Below are 12,897 nucleotides of genomic sequence, written 5' to 3' on the forward strand. Positions count from 1 at the left end.
ATATCTTCAGCCCTTTACAGGAAGAATTCAATGCCTTTGTTCTTACAGACGGTATATTATTTCCATTACATGTCATTGCATCCATCAATATGAAGTAGGTATTAGCCCCAGTTTCACAGATGAAGAAATAGAGACCGAGAGTCCATAACCCATCCAGTGTGACGCAGCTGATCAATGGCAGGATCCGGATTTGAATTCGGATCAGTTTGACAGTGAAGCCCATGCTCTTTCCTCTGGGAAACGTCATCTGTGTGAGGTTCAGGGAGAAGAGTAAATTAATAAATTATTGTCTCCATCATCAAAAAAGCTTATTCCCTCGGTGAAATAAGACGTATAAATAAGTTATAAAGAGATTAAGTAAGTTTAATTGCATACAAAAATGTCAGTCAACCGGTTTAGACGATATACTTCACTTGGCAAGCTACCCTGTCCTGCCACACAATATGGTTTGTATTAGAGAGTAGAGAACTGGCAGACTACAGCCTGGGGCCAAATCTAGTCATGCTCATTTGTTTACATACCATCCATGGCTGCTTTCTTGTTACAGTGGCAGAGGTGAATAATTGCAACCAAGGTTGTATGGCTCATAAAGCTGAAAATATTTACTATCTCTCCCTTTATAGAAAAAGTTTACCAATCTCTGGTGTAAAGTATAAAAATGATAGCAGTAATGAACACATAACGAATGAATATAGCAGAACAAGCCATCTGCTTTCACAAATGTCTTTAGTTTATCCCTTTACAGGAAGAATTAAATGCCTTACTTAGTTCTTACAAAAGGTATATTATTTCTATTACTTGTTATCAAAATGATCAATAAATATGTATTTTAAGACTCTGGCAAAATTACATGGGTTCTAGATTGGTTTATTAATTGGATCGACTCATTTCTTGCTATTTCAAGTTAAGTTTTGTTGAAAAACTAAAACCAAAAATGAACAAGAGAAACTTCAGCATGCCTCACTCTTAACATGCCTAATTTTGATGAAACCAATAGCCAAATGCAAAATGAAGCAGGATATTAACCCTAATAGCTGGAGTTCACATCTATTTACTTTACATATGGGAAAATATTTTACATGTAGATAGCATTCTCTTGGCTCTTTATCAACAACATCCTTAATTACCTAAAGACTTTACATTCTTTAGCCTGATGACTGGTTTTCAAATTTCATGTAATGATTAACCAGGGTGGAAAACAGGAAATAAGGCAACAGTGTGACACAGAGGAAGTGGCTCAGGGAGCCTGGAGTTCTAATCTTGGCTATGCAGCTCACTGACTAAACCAGACATTTAATCTCTCTCTGCCCTCATTTCCTGTAACCTGCGTTTGGAGACACACAGCTTGTGCGTGTGGGAGTAGGGCCTCCAAACTTTATTCCTACCTACCCTCTGTCTGAAAACCTATTGTACCTCCCCATATCCTTGGGATCTTTGACAGCAGAATGAACCCAGTTGAGTTATTAATTTCAGTATCTGTTTAGAGACTGTTCTAAAAGCCTGTTGGCCTCTTCCTGGCTATAAAGTGAGGTATTTTAGGAGGTTGGTTGGGCTGAACCAGGAAAGAGGGAGGCCATGGTGTGTTAAGAACTAAACTCTTCACCTTGTGAAAGGCTGCTGTTCCCTGTAAGCCTGGTTAGGGAAAAGAAATGGGAAGGCCACCTTCACTCTGAACTATAGAACTTCTAAACTCTCCATTCCCAGAAGTGTCTGCTCCATTCAGATGACCAGTCAGCTTGGCTTGAGTGTCCAAATCACGCACTATGGCCTAGTCCAACTTCTACCACATACAACTGGTCAACCTGAGACCGGTGACCTTTACCTGTAAGCAGCCTGCTCCAGTGAGTTTAGAAGCTGAATTCCCTGGAGTCTGTGGAAATGTAGCTTGAAAACCCCCTTCTTAAGTGCTGTGGTCACTGTTCTTTCTCTCTAGTGTCGAGCTGGGCTCTCAGCTTTCCTTTTAGGGTTGTTTCCTTAACCCCCAACAGTGTTTCTGGTCCTGATTTTTTCTTAGGCACAAGGGGAAACTGGCCTCATTTGGCTAGTCCTTGTGAAGTCTGGTGGGTTTTCAGTTCTCTCTCAGGACAATTCTTCATATGGCAGGGAGAGAATTTAGTGTATTATTATTAGTGTGTAAGGGATTATTTGGGAGTTGCTAGTTTAATGTTTTTCAGTTCTTAATATATCATAGACTTTATTGGCCTCTTATCTGTTGCTGAGCTCATTTCTATGAGAGCATAGATTTGTCAATTTCTCTTCGTAATTCTGTCAATTTTTGCTTTGAAAAAATTGAAGCTACAACTTAGATTAACACAGGTTTGGGATTGTTATATCTCCTGGTGCAATTCTCCTTTTTATTGATCTTTCCTTTCCTACGAAGTTTTTTTTTTTTTTTTTGTCCAAAAGTCTATGTTGTTTAACACTTGCCTGGTATATCTAGTTTTTCCCCCTTAGATTTAATTCACTTTATTTTGCTGGTATAAAAACCATGGGCTTGGTCACAGCAGAATTCTGAGTTCTCTGCAATGACACTAAGTGTTCTTTTTTTTTTTAAAGATTTTTATTTATTTATTTAACAGAGGTAGAGAGAGAGCACAAGTAGGCAGAGCGGCAGACAGAGGGAGAGGGAGAAGGAGGCTTACCGCTGAGCAGGGAGCCTGATGCGGGGCTCGATCCCAGGACCCTGGGATCATGACCTAAGCCGAAGGCAGACGCTTAACTGACTGAGCCACCCAGGCACCCCACTAAGTGTTCTTCTTTAAGATAATCAGGGAACTCCTGGTCAGAAGACTAATCTTCCAGAGGTCAGAGTGAGAGATGGCATTAAAGGTGGCTTTAGCCAAGTTACCCAGGGTGGCAGCAAAATACCATTGATCAGCAGCAACCTGTTGGGTGGAGGAACAGAAACATTGCCACTATGAAAAGAAGGGATCAGATGCACAAACACAAAGTCACAGTGTCCAACCACCTTGCAAGGAGAGAATAGGGTTTGCTGATTTGTTTCCCCAGTAGTCTTCCCTCAGATAATGGATGCTTTGTCTAGCTGATGACACCATGAATGGCAGTTACTACTTCCTTGGAGCATTTGACATCTAGATCAATGAGTCATTATGGTTCCCAATGACCCCTTTTATGTCTCTGAAAGACTGCCATCTTTAATATCTCATTCTCAAGAAATGGCCCAAGAAGGAAGTCAAGGAAGGAAAAGAAAGAGATCTGCTCCAGGAACTTCATCATGTCTTTGACCAGATGGCCCAGCTTGGTGTCCAAGACCAGTTCCTGTCCCTATCCTTGTCCTCTCTGCATGTCCTAAGCACCAGAATCATCTGCAGTCTTTAGCCCTTGGTGATTTCTTAGAGAAGCCATAGTGTACCTTTTCCTTAATTTATTTTCACCTTTCTGTATCATATGTTTTCAATGTGTCTCTTTTAGCTCATAGCTGATTTGAAAAATTTGATAAAAAAAGTAACCTACTTTGAACTATCAAACTTATCCATTCATACTTATTATGATTATTAATGCATCTGATTTTATTTGTTCTACCTCCTGTGTGTCTTTATTTTACCATTCCCTTTTTCTGGCTGCTTTTTATTTCTCCTTCCTTACTTCTCTTTATTCCTTCTTCTCCCTAATACAGTTTTGATATTATACATTTTATTTCTATTTTTGTGGTAACCTTTAAAATTTTAACATGCATGATTGACTTAACAAAGACCAAAGTGATATCTTCACATTTCTTGAAAAGTTATAATGTTTTAATTCTGCTTTCCCCATTCCATTTTTTAATAGTTTTTTTTCCCCCAGTATTTTAGGTCTACCTCATTTGTAACCCTCCCTTAATGTTGTTTTTGTTTATTTATTTATTTATTTTTTAAAGAATATACTTAGTACATTTACCTTATGTTTATCAATGACGTGGCTCACTTTTCCTTCAGCTTATTCCTTCCTTCTTGGTCCAATTTTCTTCATCTTTCAATTCTTTCCATAAAGATCTGTAAATGATAAATTTTTTCAACTTTGTTTTTCTGAAAATTTTTATTATTGCACTATAATTCTTTAATGAGAGCTTAGCTGGATCTAGAATTTTAGGACTTTGAAGATATTAGTAATGTTGTTGTTGGGAACTAAATGTCATAGCTTTGCAGGTAATCTGTCTTTCATTATTTGTTTTTATTACTTTTAAGGTTTTCTCTATCTATGATGTACTGCAGTTTCACTACCATTTTTCTAAGTGTGGGTTTACTTTTATTTATCCTATTCTGTACTCAGAGAGCCATTTAAATCTGAGGATGTATGTCTTTCTTCAATCCTAACTCCTTTTCTTCTGAAACTCAAAGGTAAAAAGGTCTCTCTCCCTGTCTCTCTTTATATATATATATATTTCAATTCTATAGTCTGCAATTATTAAACTCTTTTTATACTTTTTATAATTTCATTTTTCTCTGCTGATTCTAGTGTTTCTTCAAATCTATCCAAGCTGCTTAAACAATTATATTTTTACAAATCAAGGACTAATTGTTAGCTGTTATTATCCTTCCTTTAATTAGGTGGATGTTTCTTAACCTTTCTTAGGGACAGAAAAGTGCACTTACATGCAAAGATTTCTATAAATTTTCAAGGAGTCAATGGACCTCTTGGGGCCTACCCAAAGACATCAGGTTAAGACTCTTTGAATCATATGGTGTTTGGGCTACAGTTAAAATAAATTCATCATATTTCAGCACCTTTCTTAGAGTTTCTGAAGGGCTTCCATTCAGGGCATCCATCTTCTCCACCCAGTTTCCCAATAATTTCATAAATTTTAAAAAAATGTGTAAAGTCTAAAAAAATCCTACTTCGAATAAAAGTCAGGTTCGAGGATATGAATAATAGGGAGCCAAATATTTCTCCTAACTGAACATGAAGATTAGCCTGATTTACCCACCTGGATCCTGGAAGTCTGGACAGGGCTGATGTCTCTGCCTGGAGAAGTATTAAATACCAAGTGCTTAGGGTAAGTACTAAGGCAGGGAAGTACTGATAAGTAGAAAATCAGGGAAGATCAGAAGAGTAGTCTACATCTGAGAAAAGGAAAAGAGTGGAGCTCAGCTGTAGATCAGATATATTTAACAAATTTACCAATGGCAGAGAAAAGAAATGCTAGAGAGAGGCTTGGGAAAAATCCCTCCAGGTGGAGACCAGGAGATGGCAAAATATTTCCCCTCAGCAGTGCTGCTGTGGATGACATGTATATAAGAGGGACTAGACAGCTTACAAATTTGCTATGGAGAATCCTCAACAGGAATGATTTATATCCCCGATTGCCTCCCTAAAATTGATGGTGCTGGCAGTGCAGCTCCTCATCCCAAGAAACATGTATGGAGGCTGATTATGAAGGACTTATCCCTGATGACACTTTGTCTCCTTGGCAACACACTCTACCTCCAGAGCTCAGAACACAAGTTTCCCAGGTCCCTTGTCCTTATGAGGAGAAATTATGTGCAATTTACTGAAATACCTTGAAGTGATACTCTTCTTTATTCCCAAGGTTACATTTTTAAGGAGTTTACAGTAGGATTCCAGGGGCTAATAAAAATCACAAAAAAGTCAAACTGTCTCTCTTTAATACATTGCCCTTTTAGTTGGTTGCTAAATGAGGTGAATCCATTGCTTTCTAAAATTTATTAATTTAAAAAGTTTATTCTTACTCACTTTCCTGAAATCTTATTTTTTTCGTCATGATTTTTGGCTTGTACTCCTTTAAGTCACAAATCTGTGACCACTTTAACTACTTCTTACTGTCCCCTTGCCATAATGGTCCTTCATAAACTTCAGTTCCTTTCTCCTCTTAGATTCTCTCTCATCTTTCTCGTTTAGTGACTCACCTCATTATGTTCCTAAAGGCCTGTGAAAGATGTTATGAACCTATTAAGAATCCTTTAACACATGGTGTAGCTGCTGTGGATCTGAAGTCTTTGGCTCTAATTTCACTTGAACTGGGATTAGTATTTCTGGGGCCAAAACAGCTCAGTTGCCTAGTGGTTACAAACCAGGACCACAGAGCACAGCCGTGAGTCCCTCTGTCAGGATCTCTTCCACTCATGCTCAGTAGTAAACAGTGAGTTGTTAGTATTAATACCTGTTTACAAGGAAACCGAAATGGCTTTTCTTGAATTCCAAGCCCCTCTTTTGGTTTCATTTCTGACGGAGCTCTAATTTTTCTCAGACTTCTAGCCTTCTCCCTAAAGTCATATAGGAAGTTGTTGTAGGGGAAAATGTTAAGTGTAAATTTTGAGACATATTAGTCAATAGGTTTCAGTTAAGTCTTAAACAACCTTATTTTACAGATGAGGTAACTTGAGGCTCAAAAAAAGTAGAGGAGTCTGGATTTGAACCTAGAACTATCCAACACCAAAGCCAGTTCTTTGCACTGCTCTACGATGCCCTCTTATTTTAATCTCTTAGAATTTTTCGAGGTTGGGTCTCTGTTTACCTTAACATCATCATGTCAGTCAAGACAGGTTGTAAGAATTATACTACATAATACCCATACTTTTATCTGAATAAGCCATATAGGAGATATTTCCCACCTAATTTCAAGTCTATTCAACTTATCTCACAAAGCCTTGTTGACTGACTTTCAGAATCTAGAGAGGAGGGACAATTTTTGGTTTTGATTGTGCCAAAAGGACAGGTTGATGTTTATTTGGCTTGTATAATCCTATTTGGGTAGTTACAATATAAAAATGTAGTTATATATAACCACTGACTAAAATATTGGCTCATTTCACCCTACAGTCCTGTAATAATTTAAAAAAGGTGTCTATTAAATGATTTATCATACATTCTCAATGTAAAGAATTGAGGCAATAGGAGACATTTGGAGTAAAATATGAAAGTCTCCATTTATCATCATTGAATTAGGTTTTATACCTATTTCCAGATGTAACCACTGAAAGCAGTAAGGTATTTATTGTTCCAGCCCTTTCTATATACTTGCTTAGGTGTTTATATACATTTACACACATAATACCGAATTTTTTTATTCATTGTTTAAGGTGAAGTTAGATTATGCTTATTTTTTTGGATTTCCTGCCAATTTATGTTCTAACAAACATTATGTGAGTGTATCTATTTCCAAACAGTCTTTAGCACTTGACATTAAATTTTGACATTAAATTTTGTCAAAATCATTGGCAAAAATTGATACCTCAGTTTTGTTTTCATTTATATTTGATTATTACTGATGTTAGGCATATTTCTTTCAATTGAAGTCCATTTATATTTCTTTTGTGAATTGTGTATCTACATTGCTCCCACTGCTTTAACAGAAGTGTTTATCTTTTTCTTATTTATTTCTAAAATCTCTTTGCTAATTATTGCCATATATGCTGCAAATATATTCTCTATGTATTCTCTATATTGTCATTTGCCAACCTTTGTTATTAAAATATGGCAATTTTTACACTTAATTTTTAATGTATCTGGAATTTATTTGGATGCAATAAAAGAATCTAACCTATTTTCTCCCCAAATGATTCAATTTCCCAGCATCATTTATTGAATATTTCATTATAGTGAATGAAGTAATGGCCCCAATTGGCTCACTCCTCCTCATATCTAAGCCCTTTGGTAGTGCCCTCCTCTGCTGACTTTGAGCTTAGACATATGACTAGCTTTGGCCAATGAGACAGTGGTAAACATAATGCAAGCAGAGACTTGAAATATGCTTGTGTATTGAGGCTTACCTGTTTGCTAGTCTCAGAACTCTGATGTTATATAAAGCAGCCCAGTTTAGCTTGCTGGATGATAAGAGACATGTGGCCTGGTCTCCCCTGTTACTCTCAGTGAATCATAAGATATATGAATGAGACCTTTCAAACCAGTCATCTCCACTGGCCCGTCAGCTGACCATAGACCCAAGAGCAAGCTCAGCCAAGATCAGCCAAGCCTGGCCTAGACCTAAAGAACTACCCAGCTTATTCTAGCACAAACTGCCAAACCACCAAACTGTGAATTAAGTAAACGGTTCTTATTTTAATCTATTGCATTTTTGGGTGGTTTGTTTCTCAGTAAAAGGTAACTGGTATAACCATCTTTCCTATACTGATTTGAATATCATACTTTTTGTGTACTAAATTCCTATTTATATATATGTTTATTTCTGGGCTCCTATTCTGTTTCTTTGATCTATTTGATTCTTTCTCTGGTAACTTCACACTTTAAAGATTATTATAGCTTTATGGCATGTTTTACTATTTGGTAGGTTCATTTCTCTCCCACCACTGTGATTATTCTTTTTTATTTAGAGGAAACGTGTCAAATTCTCCAAAAAAGGTCTTGTTAGGATTTTATTTTTAATTGCATTAATTATTTGGAATATTTTGAATTGCAGTGAAGTCTGTGAAGTCTCTTATCTACTTTATCTACTTTTATGTTCTTTAGCAACATTTAAAATTTTTCTTCATAAAGGCCCCACACAAATTCTTGTTATGTTTATTACCTATTTTATCAGTCAGGGTTCAACCAGAGTAGTAGAACCAGTAGGGAGTATATATTAAAAGATTTGTTGCAAAAAATTGGCTTATACAATTGTGAAGCCTAGGTAGTCCAGTCCAAATCTGTCAGGCCATCAAGAAGGGCCCAGAGTTCCGGGCTGAAACGGCTGTCCACAGTTAGAGTGCCTTCTTCTGGGAAGACTCAGTTGTGCTTTTAAGGCCTTAAAAGGATCAAAAGAGGCCCATTCAGATTATCTAAAATAATCTCCTTTACTTAAAAGTCAACTGAATATGGACTTTTAGTCATGCTTACAAATGCCTCCAAAGTAACATCTAGATTAGTGTTTGATTCAATACTAGGGATATTAATGTAGTCAAGCTGACACATAAAAAACACCATAACATTTATATTTTGTGTTTTCTCATTTTAGGTTTATCCTTATATTTTCTGTTCATTTTCAACAGAAGAACAAGTGATCCAAAAATATTTTTCTTGGGGCGCCTGGGTGGCTCAGTCATTAAGCATCTGCCTTCGGCTCAGGTCATGATCCCAGGGTCCTGGGATCGAGCCCTGCATTGGGCTCCCTGCTCAGCGGGAAGCCTGCTTCTCCCTCTCCCACTCACCCTGCTTGTGTTCCCTCTCTTGCTGTGTCTCTCTCTGTCAAATAAATAAATAAAATCTTAAAAAAATATAATTTTCTTGTACCTTGTACCTATATGATTTTGTGTTTAATAGTTTTTTTTGTTTTCAGACAAAAATAATAATATTTTCACTTGCAATATTTTTTATTTTTACAATCTTTTTCTTGCTTTATTTTATTGGTCAGAACTTTGATAAAAATCTTGAAGAATAAAATAGTAAGACTTCTGCTTCTGTGGACCTTGAAGGTATTATACTAAGTGGAATAATTGGGCAGAAAAAGACAAATAACTCTATGATCTCACTTATATGTGGAATCTAAAAAACAAACAAAGCCAAACTCATAGAAAAAGAGGTCAGATTTGTGGTTATCAGAGGTGGGGGCTGGGGCATGGGGGGACTGGGTGAAGGTAGTCAAAGGTACAAAATTCCAGTTATAAGTTCTGGTGATGCAGTGTACAACATGATAACTATAGTTAACATTGCTATATGGTATAATTGAAAGCAGATCTGAGAGTTCTCAGTACAAGGAAAAAAGCTTTTTTTTTTTTTTTTTGGTATCTATATGAGACATTGGATGTTAACTAAACTTCTTGCAATAATCATTTCACAATATGTGTAAGTCAAGTCATTATGCTGTTTACCTTAAACTTATGGCATATGTCAATTATAGACCAAGGGTCTGACCTATGATTTTTCTACTTTGCCATGGTGCAAAGGCAATATGCATTTAGTAGAAACTGTACTTCAAATTTAGAATTTTGATCTTTTCCCTGGTCTAGCAATGTGTAGTACGATATCATGATGCTGGGCAGTGGCAGTGAGCCGCAGCTCCCAGTCAGCCAGGGATCACGAGGGTAAACACCTGATAGACTCACAACCATTCTGTTTTCACTTTCAGTGCAGAATTCAATATATTACATGACATATTCAACACTTTATTATAAAATAGGCTTCGTGTCTGATGATTTTGCCCCACTGTAGGCTAATGTAAGTGTTTTGAGCTACTAAGGTAGGCTAGGTTAAACTATGATGTTCAGTAGGTTAGGTGTATTAAATGCATTTTGATTTAAGATTGTTTTCAATTTACAAGGGGTTTATTGGGATGTAACTCCATCATAAGCCAGGAAAGGTCTGTATGTATCAATAATACTAGGGAAAAGAAGAAAAATGACTAGTGACTGCTGTTCCTAATAGAATGAACCAAGAGAACCTAATAGAATGAATCCTTAAGGTCAATAAAAAGCTCTGACCATAGAATTAAAAAAAAAAAAAAAAAGACTTCTGCTTCTAGGAATTTCAGACTAAGTCATTTAGATCAATCTTTTTGGGAGCCAAATAACAAAATTTGTGTAAAATGTAAAAAACATCTTAAAAGCTTCAAACAGCTAAGAAGATGGTAAGGAATTAGAGGAAAAGAACCCAGAATTTGAGCCAAGTGTTCAAGTCCACTCTTGCCCAGAGAGTGTTTCCTGATCAGGATGAGACAGCTGTGTTTTCAGGAGCCCCATGGGGACTACCAGGGGTAGATGCCTATAACTCATTCTTCAGTTGGGGCTGGCTTCTCGAACATTGGCCTGTTGGGAGTAAAGAGAATCAGAATCTAGTCCTTGCATAGATTTCGACCCAGATTTAACATTCTTAGTGGCCAGTAAAATTCCAAGCCCTTTCTTGGGTTCAGGTGACCCAGATTGCTAGTGCCCCAGGTACTTGGAACAAGCAATGCTTTAAAAATTGTCTTTGGAGGAAGAGTACATCATTTTAGTCTCAAATTATTTGTACAAATACTTTTTCAAGTAAAATAACCAGGAGGAGACCCACAAGTGATGACTCTATGAGTAAGAGATAATAACAAACACAGAAACAAATTTAGAAAGACTCCAGATAATTAAATGATCAGGCACAGAGTGATAGAGAAACTCCTTGTTTTTTTCGTGCTTTGGAAGAAAATTATTTTTGTGTCTCTCTATTAATTATAACATTTCTTCCTGGTTTCCTATAAATGCCACTCACAAAGATAGACTACTTCACGCCCCTTAATTTATTGAGATTTTAGGAAATCAGTAACGCATATTAAATCATAAAATCTTTTTTCAGTATATATGGTTTGATTGTGACTTTGTCATAAAATTTGTGGATTTCCTAACATGAAACCATTATTGCATTTCTTTTTTTTTTTTTTTTAAGATTTTATTTATTTGCGAGAGAGAGAATGAGAGACAGAGAGCATGAGAGGGAGGAGGGTCAGAGGGAGAAGCAGACTCCCCGCTGAGCAGGGAGCCCGATGCGGGACTCGATCCCGGGACTCCAGGATCATGACCTGAGCCGAAAGCAGTCGCTTAACCAACTGAGCCACCCAGGCGCCCCATTATTGCATTTCTAAAATAAATCCTAATTGATGTTAATGTGCTTTAAAATATATACTTCTGATTTTATTTGTTAATATTCTTATATTTATATTCATAAGTGAGACTTGTACCTGCCTTTTATTATTTATTTATTTTTAAAGATTCTATTTATTTATTTGACAGAGAGAGAGAGCACAAGCAGGGGGAGCGGCAGGTGGAGGAAGAGGGAGAAGCAGGCTTCCCGCTGAGCAGGGAGCGCGATGCGGGGCTCGATCCCAGGACCCTGAGATCATGACCTGAGCTGAAGGCAGACGCTTGACCAACTGAGCCACCCAGGCGCCCCTGGTATGTGCTAAAATTAAAAAAAAAATTTTTTTTAGCTATTTTGGTAGAGATCATAAAAGAAATTGAAAAACTTTCCAAAATATTTTTATGGTGTGTATTTGTGTTTTAGATGGTCATAATTATTAAGGATTATCTATTTTATTGTCTATTTAATTTTAGATTCTGTTCCTTTTGGTTTATAACTGTAGGTGATTTTGAACATCTTTGCAATAGTATTTATTTTGTTGTGAACTGATTACATTCTTTTTTTTTTTTAAGATTTTATTTATTTATTTGACAGAGAGAGACACAGTGAGAGAGGGAATACAAGCAAGGGGAGTGGGAGAGGGAGAAGCAGGCTTCCCGCCGAGCAGGGAGCCCGATGCGGGGCTCGATCCCACGACCTGGAATCATGACCTGAGCTGAAGGCAGACGCTTAACGACTGAGCCACCCAAGCGCCCCAACTGATTATATTCTTAATATTTTTGGTTAGTCTATTGGTCATGCTCATAGATTTTTTTTTTTTTTAAGATTTTATTTATTTATTTGACAGAGAGAGACACAGCGAGAGAGGGAACACAAGCAGGGGGAGTAGAAGAGGGAGAAGCAGGCTTCCTGCAGAGCAGGGACCCCGATGCGGGGCTCGATCCCAGGATCCTGGGATCATGATCTGAGCTGAAGGCAGACACTTAACGACTGAGCCACCCAGGCGCCCCATGCTCATGGATTTTTAAGAGCATTCCACATATTAAGGATATTAACTCCTTCCCATTATAAGTGTTACAAATATTTCCTCCAATTTAAAAATTTTAGTTTGATTTGTTTATTGCATTTTTTTCTATAGGAATTTATAGTTTTAAATCAATTTTATCAATTAATTTTATCTCTTCTGTATTTTATGTTTTGCTTAGGAAGATCTTTCTCATTCTAAGATTATTTCTTTTTCATATTTCAAGTTTTTACTTAAATTCTAGTTAGTTAACTTATAGTGTCATGTTGGTTTCAGGAGTAGAATTGAGTGATTCATCACTTGCATATCACACCCAGTGCTCATCACAACTAGTGCCCTCCTCAATACCCATCACCCATTACGATTCCCTCCACCCA

At 36.9% G+C, this 12,897-nt stretch overlaps 1 long non-coding RNA gene across 1 annotated transcript in view; it reads left to right on the top strand.

Annotated features, from left to right (window-relative positions):
• The window catches only part of LOC144381393 (uncharacterized), a 195,535-nt gene that overhangs the window by 75,934 nt on the left and 106,704 nt on the right, over positions 1-12,897 (top strand). Inside the window, exon 3 of the long non-coding RNA XR_013446569.1 lies at positions 11,649-11,810. This is a non-coding gene — a long non-coding RNA (uncharacterized LOC144381393). The remainder of the gene's footprint in view (positions 1-11,648; positions 11,811-12,897) is intronic.

This window comes from Halichoerus grypus, chromosome 3, assembly GCF_964656455.1.
Source record: "Halichoerus grypus chromosome 3, mHalGry1.hap1.1, whole genome shotgun sequence".
Taxonomy (NCBI): Eukaryota; Metazoa; Chordata; class Mammalia; order Carnivora; family Phocidae; genus Halichoerus; species Halichoerus grypus.